Consider the following 13862-nt stretch of genomic DNA (forward strand, 5'->3'; position numbering starts at 1 on the left):
CTAAACGCCTAGTGTAAAGATACGCGTGATGAAGGTGATCATCAGCACGTATATTTACTAGTCACATTTTATTAGAATAAATATATGGAGAAAACAACAAGTATCCCCTCCTAACAACCAGTACTAGTGCTATATCTTGGGTTGGTTACCACTAATGCAGGGGAGCAACCAGCCCCAGACTATGTAAGGCTGGTCTGATCACACTATAAAGAGAGATTGGTGTGGGGTCCCCCCTGTCATAATGTGACACCAGACACAGAAGGCAGAATTCCCCAGAAGATTGTGTCTTCTTCATGGAATGACACATACGTCCATCTAGAAATAACTACCTCTAAGCACACATATAATCTGGGAAATTTATCAAGATATGAATGAAATGGTCAACATCAAGGCTGTATGGCAACACTTATATATGCTGGTCTGTAAAGTTAATCATGATAAGTATTTTGGGACTGATGCTGAGTTTGAAAGGATTTGGGTAAAAAAATGCAGCTGTAAAATGCGTTTTCAAAAAAAGCCGTTGTGCGAATTTGCAAAGTTGAATGACTATCAAGATGCATGAAGCTCTGCACCAGTAACATTTACTCTAGGTTTACATCCGGCATATATCAGATACGCTTACACCCAATTTTTTTTACATTTGTTTTTATAAGTCAGACTAAAATAAAATAATCCTCTTGAATACAGCAACCATGTCTCTCCTTGTATTTTCTTCTCATGTACTAAAAAAAAAAATCTTGCTAAAATAAAGTAATGAGCATATGCAGCTTGTTTTGTGGACGCATGCCGTTCTAATTTGCAGAATATATGCTATAACATAACATAAATAATAATATCGGAACAAAACAGCACAATATTACATTACAGCATATATTAACAAACTAAACCACAGGTGGTTCACTCATCTCTAGTAATTATGTAGACTTGGCAGATCTTTTTGTTCACATAATAGTCATTACTTTTAATATCACTTTGCAGAGAGTCTTATGAATAGAGTTACATTTGCTCAAACTAGGTGTAAAGTATGCTACAGGAAGGTATTAGTGTTTGATATTAAAAATAAAAAATATTACATTTTAAATAAAGCAGCCCCAACATCCAATTGTTTTTATAAGCAATTTAAGACCTTGGGCTAAATTTATCAAGCTGCGGATTTGAAAAAGTGAAGTTGTTGCCTAATAGCCACCAATCAGATTCTAGTTTTCATTTATTTAGTACATTCTACACAATGACAGCTAGAATTTGATTGGTTACTATAGGCAACATCTCCATATTTTGAAACTCGCAGCTTGATAAATTTACCCCCTGAATGAGAATACTTTGTGAGAAATTGAAGAAAGTTTAATAAAAGGGCAAGTCAGGTCCAAATGGGAATGTCGGCAGTGTTTTGAACTAGACTTTTACACCTTTGAAGTCCTGCGAACAGAAAGATGCAAAAAATCACTTGAGCAAACACATCAGGACCAATGAAGGACAAGTAAAAGTAGACACAATGGTGACAAATAACACATATATAATTGCATTGTACTATCTGATTGTATAGCTACCAATTATACAATTATTGTTTTTTTCCATTATTAGATAGATTGAGATACTGACAAAAGTTTCTTAAAAATATATTTCTAAGCTGCTGATTTACTGAATTACAATGGTCCCAAGCAGAAATTAAGAGCAACAAAACTGAGGTCTTTTTAAATGGACATTACCAGACAGATAAAAAACTCAACAATCTATAAATGTCTCATACATTTACAGGCTTTTACAAAGGTATAGGTGAGAAACGGGAAAAGCAATGCAGTTTTTTTCTGACAACTACAAAAGAAATGAAAAAACAATTTAGCTTGAAAGAAATCTAAATCTAACTTTGAAAGTAATTTTCTTCATGTGAGTGATTTCTAATAGGACGATACCCCAAGGCTTTGCAAAATTAATTCCATTAGAACTGTTAAATTATTCAGGAGGGCATCATCAAATATACTGGTATAATGATTTCATTCTAATTCGGTATTCTGTCTTATCTCTTGGTAGACAGTATCATTACATTCATTATTAACAAATCATGTTACTGTTACATGCTAGAATATTGGGAATCCAGACAGCCCTTTGTCTGTAGTGCACCTGCCACCTGTCACTCGAAACTAAATTATCAACGATGGAGACCAAATTGCGGAACGCAGTTTTCTTTAAAATCTTAAAGCAGAAGTTAACTATCAACATCTTGATATCTTTTATGTATGATATGACTAAATTTTCGATGTGACTAAATTTCATTGTTGAATGAATAAAGCACTGCTTGAGCTTATAAATGAACAGTGTTTGAAAGCACTGTAATTGCGCATGTATGTTTTATTTCAGAGTTTGTCAACTCAATGGATTTTAGTTTTAGCAAATGTGGAAAACGTAAAATACGAATAAATTGCATGTTTTTGGTGTAGTACATCTCCAATAACAGTTATGCATTTTTTAATGGACCAATTTCAAAATAAACCTATTAATCTATCGAACACGGTTTCATATAACTGGTGTAGGTTGTTTAAATAATTTTAAAATGGTTTAAGCAGGAATAATGAATATACACCAAGTAAACATTGTGCTTTCTCTGGTCAAAACTCACACAATAGGGATTGCATATGAATTTCATGTGGTGGATCTGTTGACGTTTATCCTCTCGACACTAAAATGGTGACAGGATAAAGGTCGACAGATTCATTCTGTTAACATGCTTAAAATGTAGACATCGTGGTTGTCGACAGTAGTAATGTCGACAGTCATTATGTCTACATTAAGTGTAAGGCCACCATACCCGCCTGTCGGTGGCACACAAAGGATTAAAACATACATTTTTTAAAGAAAGCGCTGCCCCTCCCCAAACAGCTTAACCCTAGTGCTGGTACTAGCAAAATCAGGGCGACTTCACACTTATTAGAACCAGCACTATGAATCTGTGTGTTGGTTCCAGGCATGTGACATTCCTGTTTTCTCAACTCCTGGGGGTAAATGTATGAATCTCCGGATTCTTCATCTCCGGCGTGTTCAGCCTCTTCAGCGCTTAAATTTAAAGCGGTGCTGCATTGTAAAGGGAAACTTCCCTTTACAATGCAGCGCCGCTTTAAACTTAAGCGCTGAAGAGGCTGAACATGCCGGAGATGAAGAATCCGGAGATTCATACATTTACCCCCTGATGTCAGTTCTAAGTTCTGAGTTCCTGCTTCCAATTCTAGCTTATCATGTTCTAAGTTTTCGTGTGTTACAACTTCTGAGTTTCTAGTAGTAGGTTTCAGCTCCGTGTGCCTGATTGTAGGTGTCAGGGTTGAGTTCTCCTTGAATGGTTCCAGTTTATTACAGCAGCATATTCCAGTTACGTATTCTGATGCAGACTCCTTCCAATCTGCTAGAGCATACCACAGTATTTCCCTGATGAGCACTTTATATAACCCTTTATGCCGATACACTAATCTCGCTCCACAAAATCAAATCTTGTTTCTGTCCCATCTAAACACAAGGTGCTTAGATGGAAGTATTCCGTATCTTGCAAGGAAAGCCTGCAACTCCCAAATGTCTGCAGACATCTGCTTGTCTACAAAGGTGACCTTCTAATGTGCATAGCGTAAATCAATGCCCACAGAAACTTCAAAGCTATATTTGCTCTGCAGAGTGGTTGTGTTACATTTATAAATTACCTCCTTAGCAAGCACGACTTTAAAGTAGGCCCCTTTATTGGGGCAGGTTCAAAGACTGGGAATTGGGGATACATCTTTATATGCTCTTGAATGAGAAACTAATGCAGTTGTGCCACTAGAGAAGTAGTTTGGATTCACATTTTTCCTGCTCTTTTTTTCCAATATCAAAGATCTAAAATACAATACATTGACCACCTTCTCTAACGACCATCTGTCCTACTGCCTAATTCTTGTCGCCTTATAGCTTGGTTGTAGTCACAGTGGCCAACAATCTGGATAAATGTACTACCCTCCTCATAAGCCAAGCATATGATGACAGTGAGCTGCTACAATGTTCCAGTGTAAGTTCTGCCTGTTGTCTATCCACCGACATCCATCAGCCACATATCAAATGTAGAGCAGTATTGAGGTAGGTTAATAGCCTCGCTGATTAACATGATGACATCTATCACTAATAAAAGTAAAACTGTGATGGGACAGGCAATCGTTGCCAATTACTTGCACTTACACACATTGGGCATTTACCATTCTATCTCCATCCACTGACTTATACATTGTCATCAAAGGTAAAACAAGTACTAACCTTAATGAAATGTGTCCAACAATAAATACTGTCTTTACAATATAGGAATATTGAATTTTTTTTCTGTAAATTATGATAAAACATAAACTTTAACTTATCCTGTATAGAGAACCTTATTTCTCTAAAATGTCAATTTATTTATATATGATGCCATGCTATTTGTTTGCTGGAATTTTTTTTTAACATCCATAAAAATTAAAAGAAAAGTGCCATTTAGCCAGGTGCAGGCCAAGCCAGAAGTGGGAGAGACAAAGAAATAGGACACAGCTTCCTCCCCCATGTTTAAGGCTCCCCAATGTAAAACTCACACTGCTGTCAACAGCCTGCCAAAGTGCTCAGTGACAGCTAAACTTATTTCACTCAGCCTATATAAGTGCAACATCATGATCCAGCAGTCACTAAATATTTTCTCTGGGTCAGAGACAACATTCAGTTTCATGCCTTTCATTGAACTATGATTGGCTGCTGGAGTACAGCGGGGAATACAAAATGAAGTTGCTATCAGCCAAAATAAGAGAGTTCGTAGTGCATGCTTGGATGTCACAGACTATACTATATGTTACATTGGCAACCAGAGATTGAGCTATACATATTGAACACTTGACAACCAAGGACTGGGCTGTATATCATACATTTGGTCATTAGGTGCTTTGGCATATAACAGTTGGCCACCAGTTTCTATATAGTATACTTGGTCACCAGGGCTGGGCTACATAATGTTTACCTGGTACCTGGGCTCAATATTGTATATTTGGCCATCATGCACTGGGCTCTGTATTGTAGACCTGGCCACCAGAAAATAAGCTATGTTGTACTCTTACCACCTGGGATGGATCTATATGTTACATCATCCACCAGGTAATATGCTCAGTATAACATTGACAAACAAGGAATTGATTCGGCAATTTTCTTACTGGCTGTGACAAGATGGGGGTGTAAAGACACTGAGAATAGGGGTTTAGAATGCTGGACACCTCTTCTCGACTAAACTATATTTTACATTGCTTGGATAGTGTTGTGTTAACTATGTATGTATTCTTAAATGTTGCCAGGTGGGTTTGCACACTCTGCTACCATTATGTAAAAGTGCCTTATGTTTGTGTACTGTTAGTTGTGTAATCTGCCTGCAGGACGTTGCGTCTATACACCAACATCAGGTGTCCAACTGAGTAGCATTTTCCTTTAGTAGACATGCTGGAGCCACACACCACTGGGTGCCTGCATGTGAACTGAGGACTCATCATAATCATCATTTATTTATATAGCGCCACTGATTCCGCAGCGCTGTACAGAGAACTCACTCACATCAGTCCCTGCCCCATTGGAGCTTACAGTCTAAATTCCCTAACACACACACACACACACACACACACACACACACACACAGAGAAAGAGAGACTAGGGTCAATTTTTTTAATAGCAGCCAATTAACCTGCTAATATGTTTTTGGAGTGTGGGATGAAACCGGAGCACCCGGAGGAAACAGACGCAAACACGGGGAGAACATACAAACTCCATTTAGATTGTCATCAGTATGGTGTTGCCTTCCTGAAGGGCAACATTTTCATAGTCCCCATGTCGTACCCAACCCAGGAAATCATCATATTGTATACTAGCTAGAAGGCAAGGGGCTTTGGGTTTGTATTTTACACTAGTTACCAAAGAACAACTTTTGTATTGCACATTAGACAGCAGAGAACGGGTTCTTTATTTACACTGATCACCCGGCCATGGTTGGGAATTGAACTTATGACCCCAGCGCTGTTAGGCAGAAGTGCTGACCACTTCGCCACCGTGCTGCCCTTAAAAAAATAAAAATAAAACAGCAGCTAATAAATTTCAAAAATAGCGTGCACTCCTGCCCCCAAACAGACAAGATGGTGTTTAACACTAATTAAATTACTATTACCCCACACCCATCGTCCAGGAGTGTGGGAAGAGTCCTGCTGTCATCAGGTTAAGCTGTTTGGGGAAAGGGGTGGGCTCTGACTATTTATTTATTTACTGTCTTTTGTTTTGTTTTTTAAAATAGTTCCGGCGGTAGTGCCAGCGGGGTGGGGGGTCAGTTGTTTATTTTTTTTTTTATTATGTACGGCCAGCGGTAGTGCTGGTGGATGGGGGTTGAGTGTTTATTTTTTTATTATGTACTGCTGGCGTCAGTGCTGGCATTGCCACTTTAAATTTAATGCTTTCTGTCAACATTGTAACTGCTGACATTGCAACCTGTCGACAGTCACAATGTCAATATTTTAACTGTGACATGATAATGAACCAGTGGTAATCTTTTTTATGATTACCACTATTCCGACATGGAGAAGCCCTACAAAGATAATCTGAAATTATGAAAAATCGATTGGAAAATAAACAGACTTACCTTCAACCCGACACTGGAGATCTTCATTGGGAGCACCATGCTGACAACAAGTGATTCCGATTGGAGAAGTGCGACATCTTTCAATAGAAATTTAAAGCGGCAATGTCGAGGCAACATTTTCATAGCTCCCATGTCGTACCCAACCCAGGGAATCATCATATTGTATACTAGCTAGTAGGCAAGGGGCTTTGGGTTTGTATTTTACACTAGTTACCAAAGAACTGCTTTTGTATTGCACATTAGACAGCGGAGAATGGGTTCTTTATTTACACTGATCACAGGATGAGGCTTTGCACATGTTCACTGCACTGCCATATTGTGAAGGTGTTGGGTTGAGTGCATGGGGGCACTGCTGGGTATAATGTGTGACTCATAAAAGTCAGTATAATAAATAAGGTTCATAGATGGGAGACACATTTTTCCTTGAGTGCCAAAACAGATTGTCTTGCCACTACGTGTTCTGGTCAATTCATCAAGAAAAGTGCTATGACACTATCTGCTATTAGCTCCCCCCAAAAATGGCATTTGTTTTACATGGAAATACCATGATTTTAATAAAAAGTTCTATTTAAGAAAATATTAGATTTTACCATGAAAAAAATATATAAGACTGCAACATACTAAATATCTTTCTTTTATCTGTCAAGAAGAACAAATTATACAAATAGTAAGAAATATTTCAGTGGTAGGGATTATTTAGAAAGTCAGAAAGGACATTTGTTGCACAACCCCATAGCAATCAATTAGCAATTTACTTTTATAAATTGATGGCAAATTAGATAAGAAGCAAAATGCATAATTGCTTTCTTCTAACTTGAATTAATAACCCATGGCAATTTTGCACTGTGCTTCAGTTACTTCTAATATTGTTAGAACTTGAACCATATGTGAGAGATCTGTGGGCAAGCACCCAAACAATATATGATTATGGAGAGTGGTAGCATTATGTTCTAAGAACAGCTGCCATCTCCTCATGCAAGATAACTTTGGACCCCTCTGTTCTGTGACCAATGAGACCAAATAAACAGACACACACAGTTCTAGTTATACATTATTGCCCATTGATTTTCTTTGTATAACCTGTACAATATCTTCAGAAATAAATGGAAATATACCAACTTCGTATCATAAGAATATTTTAATAGGATGTCCAAAGTTATGGACCAAAACAACATTCTGTTTCAACTTACATCTAGAAATCTCAAAGATGAAATATAAAATATCACCTGGACAGTATTAAAGGCACCCTTCCTTAATATTTAGTTGTACACCCTTTGGCAACAATGACTGCCTCCAAGTGATTCTTGTAGCCGTCTATAATCTTCTTGCACCTGTCTGTTGGTAATGTCTCCTTCTCTTCCATTGCAATTTGCTGAAGCTTTTGAATGATTGCAGGATTCCTTCTCCCAATGGCAGCTTTCAGCATTCTCCAAAGATTTCAATTGGATTGGGATCAGGACTCATTGCTGGGCAGTTTGAAATAGTCAAATTTTTTCCTTTTTAACTATTCTTTTGAGCTCTTGGATGTGTGTTTTGGGTATTTATCGTGCCTGCGGACCCATGTTCTTTGACCCAAACCTAGTTTTTTTAAACTGGGTAGTACATTTTGCTCCAACATGCTATGGCAAAGCAGCCCCACAACATTATGGATCCTCCACCATGTTTAACCGTAGGTAGGGTGTTCTTCTCCTTAAAAGCTTCGTTTTGTCGCCTATAAACATATTGCTGGTCTGCATTGCCAAAGAGCTCTATTTTGGTTCTGTCTGTTCACAGAACATTTGCCCAGATGGATTGTGGTTTGTCTAGGTACATTTTGGCAAATATCAGTTGTTCCTTTTTACGTCTTTTTTTCCTTGGCCTTTTCCCATAAAGCCCTTCTTGGCAGGGCCGGATTAAGGGAATGGAGGCCCCCGGCTAATGGAGGGTTCTTCCAAATGAGGCTTCCATCTACCATCCTCTACTCTGTTCTTCCGTCACTCAACTCCCCGCGGCGTGCAGTACTCTCCTTACTGAGGAGAACTTGTGAGAGTGCAGAAAAGAAAAGTCATAGGTAAGAGCAGCAGGGGGGTGGGGGGTGAGCAGTGACAGGCTCAATAGTTTTAAGGACCCCCCAGATGCCCAAGGCCCTTGGGCTGTATCCCAGTTAGACCTCAGGTTAATCTGGCCTTGTTTCTTGGTTTAGTGTGTGGTGTATGGTATGGGGTGAAACCATCACGCCAGATTGTTCCAGGTCATCCTTCAGCTTTTTGGATGTTTTACATGGTGTTTAATCCAACCTTCAATCATTTCTTTTTTTGATTTTCCTCTTTTCCCCATGTCCAGGTTCTATGAGTAGCAACTTTCTTAATAACTTTGCACACTCTTAAAACAAGGATGCCAAAGTCTTTGGAGATGGCCTTGTACCCCTTAGGGGTGTTGTGTTTGGTGATAATAGCACTTATGATGCTCTCAGAGAGGTTTCTTGTCTCTCTTGTCCATTGTGACAAAGTAACGGAATAAAAAGTGGCCTTTTTAAACATTAAAGCTATTGACTCATTCATTGGTTAATTCTAGCCTTGTAAGCTCTGCCAATTTATCACAGGTGTCTCTAATTTCTACTTTATCACATTTGAATCTAATCTAGCTCTTGTTTTCAAATTGATTTGAATTGCTCGAAAGGGTGCCAATAATTGTGTCATTGAATTCTTTTCTCAGTTTTTGTAGTTTTTTTCTACTATTGCTTTTTGTTTTATCATGTTCTGTTATTTTTTAGCATTTTCTGTGCCAAACATGAGTCTCTATAGACCAAAGTTGTTTCACTACTTTATTTAGGAGATATTGTACATGGTACATTGTACTTAAAATTTGGGGGTGCCAATAATGTTGACCACAACTGTAGCTGACTGCTGGCCTTCATTTTGCAAAAACAAGAGCAGCCTACTGTCCTGCTGTCCCCTTGTCAGCCCTCTCCTCTGTAGGATTGAATAGGTGATTTGAATACTTTCTAAAAAGAAAAAAATCAAAATAAATATATACTATAGTATAAAGTACTATGGTATAATATAGTACTTCTGTTGAGATACACTTAGGAACAGAAGAAACCATATAATATATGGTTAGAGAAAAACCCTGTGGAACTATTTTACCATATTTGTAAATAAAGTAACTAAAATTATGATATGGTTATTACAATTTTTATATCATGCATAAACACACAGTATCAAATATTATATTTTTCCCAGGGTATTTTAATATATATTTGTAATTAGCAGAACAATTAAGTAACAGATTATTATTCTACGGTTTCACAAAAACCCCTGAGAAAACATGTGGTTCCTCTCATTGTTAAATATTAAGTGTTAGCACTAATCATTCTGATACAAGTAAAAGTTGCATTGTTTCAATCGTATTACTAAAAATATATTCCAGTAAAGGTAACAGTTCTGTTGTTTCTTGTGATTCATTGATATCCTGATATTATATGGGGCTTCCCTTGATTCTTCATATGCTGATATGTCTTATTACTCTCATTACTATTACTTAGTCCACAAATATACTGTTAACATTCAAACTTCTTGCATCTCTACTGAAAAGTGACACATTATTTTTAAAATTCTCTAAAAATGTCTAGAATTAGCCCTTCCTTGGTTAGCATTAGAAAAAAGCTACAATAAATAGTGGTGTAAAAGATTGACATGACGTATAGGATAATTAGCTTCCTAGTCCAATCTATAAATTATAATCATAGCTTCTAAACAGATGGATAGTGGATGATTTTGTACACATTAGTTGGAGCTTCCTGGTCATTCTCTCTATGTTTAATCCACTTTGGTCAGTACAGAATCATGTCCCAAGATATGATGTCATGGACTCCTCATACAAAGGACTGGCTGCTACTCAACATCCTTGTTTTGCCTTGATTTGACTTAAAATATTTACAACAGGGAGAGGAAATATTATCTCCTCCAGCTTCACCCAAAAGATGGTCTAGCAATGAGAGTGATTTTAGTAGTATGACAAGCACTCTAAAAGGTACTACAATTGGTGCAGATAACAAATATGGTATTAGTTGTAAGTAGCGGATCAGGTATAACAAAAGGAAACCATTTGCCAGAGTGGAAAAAATCAGGAACATGCCAAGTACAGCGCATACAAGAGTGGAACATTGTTAAACAAGTCAAAGTCTGTACATGGGTAATCAAGCAGAGCTGTAGTCCATGACAAGCTGCTTTGGTACACAGGTAACAAGGTAACACAAGTAGCAATAATAGAAGAAGCAAGCCAAGATTACAGTGAGCAGGCAAGGGAAACAGGTAGCTGATGGGATTAAAATGCCTAGAGTTTCCTCTGCTTGGTCACTGATTAAAAACTGAGAAAGCTCATTGAGTAATTAGAAAACTCTGATAATAGATTCTCAAGATCTGCAGTCCCTGATATGATTTCCTCTTCTTGATTGAAGCACGGTGGCTTAGTGGTTAGCACCTCTGCCTAACATCACTGGGGTCATGAGGCCTTATCTGTGTGGAGTTTGTTTGTTCTCCTAGTGTTTGCGTGGGATTCCTCTGGTCTTCTCTCACACTTCCAAAACATACTAGTGGGCTAATTAGCTGCTATTAAATTGATCTTAGTCTCTCTTGGTCTGTGTGTGTATGTTAAAGAATTTAAACTGTAAGTTCCAATGGAGCAGGGACTGATGTGAGTGAGTTCTCTGTGGCACTATATAAATAGCTTATGATGATAATAATGATGATGGATGTCCTCTGAACTCCATTCTTCCAGTTTTGTTAGGTTAACAATGGGATTCTCAAATCAATCTAGGAAACATATGTATTTATTTCATTCTCCCAAAATCTCACCTATGGGTGTAACCCACCTATAGTACCAAGTACTGCATCTTGAAACATTTTTGAATCAAGAATTTGTTCCACCACATACTCATCTTTTACATCCCCCCTTGCTGGGTCGGGGGCAGGAATTGAGCTACCAGAAAATGGATTCTCCCGAAAGTTTCAATAGAGCCGAGTGAAAAACTAGATGTATCATTTTAGATTCAGAGTTTTTTAAGCAAAAAGTCCCCAGATTTATTTGTGCCACGATCTCAAAGATAAGCCAATAAACTTTTAACCCAATTTTGAAGGATTGTTAATTTCATGTTCACTGTGGACAGCCAAATTTCCAACATGGTAATCAGGCAAATTCCTGCAGTGTCTGTCAGCTGCCTTTGTATAGCATGGCTGAGCTTCTTGGAGTGTTGCATGGAGCATATCTTGTTTCTTTTGTAAGGCTGTAAGTTTCCCAGTGATAGAAGGGATATACCCTGATCAGCCACAACGTTAAACCACTGAGAAGTGAAGTGAATAACACTGATTATCTCATTACAATGGCACCTGTCTAGGGGTGCAATATATTAGGCAGTAAATAAGCAGTCAGTTATTGAAGTTAATGTGTTGGAAGTAGGAAAAATGGGCAAGCGTAAGGATCTGAGTGACTTTGACAAGGGACAAATTGTGATGGCTAGACAACTGGATCAGAGCATCTCCAAACTGGCAGGTCTTGTGGTGTGTTCCCAGTATGCAGTGGTTAATACCTAACAAAAGTGGTCTAAGAAAGGACAACCGGTGAACCGTGGACAGGATCATGGGTGCCCAAGGCTCGTTGATGTGCATGGGGAGTGCAGGCTAGCCGTCTGGTCCAGTCCCACAAATTGCTTAAAAAGTTAATGCTGGCTATGATCAAAAGGTGTTAGAACACACAGTGCATCACAGATTGCTGCGTATGGGGATATATAGCCGCAGAACGGTCAGAGTGCCCATGCCGACCCCTGTCTGGACAGGATATGGTTATCTCTTGTAAAGTTGTCCATAAAGATGCCTCCCACACTATTATCAATTATTGATGTAGCTGAAATTGTATGTGTACTGTCCTTAATTATCATTGGTAGTAATAAATAGGGATGAATCCTAGTTAGTTTGTTTTAATGTTAAAATGTACAGTGCAACAGTTTACTGTGCCATCATGTGTTTCAGCTGTTAAGATGGCTTCAGTTGTGGCCCAACCATTTCAATCATAGAAAAGTGAATTCATTTCACCAATGGAATCATCCAGATTTTCTAGTTTAGTTCTGTCTTAGTCAAATAAGGTGCACGCCCAAGCCATAGCCTAATCGGTGAACAATGAAATTAGAAATTATCCAAACCACCTTATCTGTTTTGGGGTGGAATTGGGAAGATTGTAGTTGGAAAGGTAACCCGCGCTAGTATAGGAATCCTCTGTTATGGCACTGTGCTTCTTTGATGTTGGAGACCCAAGAGAGTCAGAATGAGCATGCAAATCCTGAATCTGCTGTTGATATTATGGTCATTGAGGGCAACTATCAATCAGGATTGGCGCATACCTCCCTGAGGTCTGGAGTCTAAAGGACCCCGGTCTTCACCAAGTGCAGCCGCAAAGTTGGATGGATGTTGCTGCCGGGAGTCCGCGGTCCTCAGGGTAGCCCCATGAGGTGATAGAGGGTAGATGGATGCAGGGGCGCTGAGAGGGGGGGCTACAATTTACCAGGGCCCGGGTTTAGCCTAGGGGGCCCAGGGGCCCTCTGAAGCTCCATTGTTAAAAAAAAATAATTCAAATTTATAACGAGTATATAGTTAATATAGTGTGTGTTATGTTAAGATAGTGTGATGTTCGAGCAGTATGTTAGTATAGTGTGTGTGTGTGTGTGTAGTATGTTAACATAGTGTGTGTTATGTTAATATAGTGTGTGTGTGGGCAGTATGCTAATATAATGTATGTGTGTGGGCAGCATGTTAATATAGTGTATGGAATTCAATTGGCCGCGTTACAGTCAAAAGTAACGTGGCCTGCGCACTATTACTGTTAATACGGTCATCTTTAACACTGGTTTTTGCTTGCAGCTCAGGGAGCCGCAAGCAGAAATCAGGGTTAAAAATTACTGTAATAACGGTAATAAAATTAAGGCCGTATTGAGCGCGGCCAAATTTAATTCTCCCCTATGTGTGTTATGCTAATATAGTGTGTGTGAGGGGGGCAGTATGTTAATATAATATGTGAAGGAAGGGTGGGTCTTAATATAGTGTGGGAGGTAGGCTATTTAATGGTGGAGTGCAGGTGGGGGATAATTATTTAATGGGTGCTATTTTATTTGTGGAGTGATGATGGGGCAATTTAATTTATTGGTGAGGATATTTAATTCAATAGGGGGGCTATTAATTTAAGGTGAGGTGACGGG

At 38.5% G+C, this 13862-nt stretch overlaps 1 protein-coding gene across 1 annotated transcript in view; it reads right to left on the bottom strand.

The window, feature by feature from the left end:
• The window catches only part of MMRN1 (multimerin 1), a 104798-nt gene that overhangs the window by 24760 nt on the left and 66176 nt on the right, over window positions 1–13862 (bottom strand). The window lies entirely within an intron of this gene.

Source organism: Mixophyes fleayi, chromosome 1, assembly GCF_038048845.1.
Source record: "Mixophyes fleayi isolate aMixFle1 chromosome 1, aMixFle1.hap1, whole genome shotgun sequence".
Taxonomy (NCBI): domain Eukaryota; kingdom Metazoa; phylum Chordata; class Amphibia; order Anura; family Limnodynastidae; genus Mixophyes; species Mixophyes fleayi.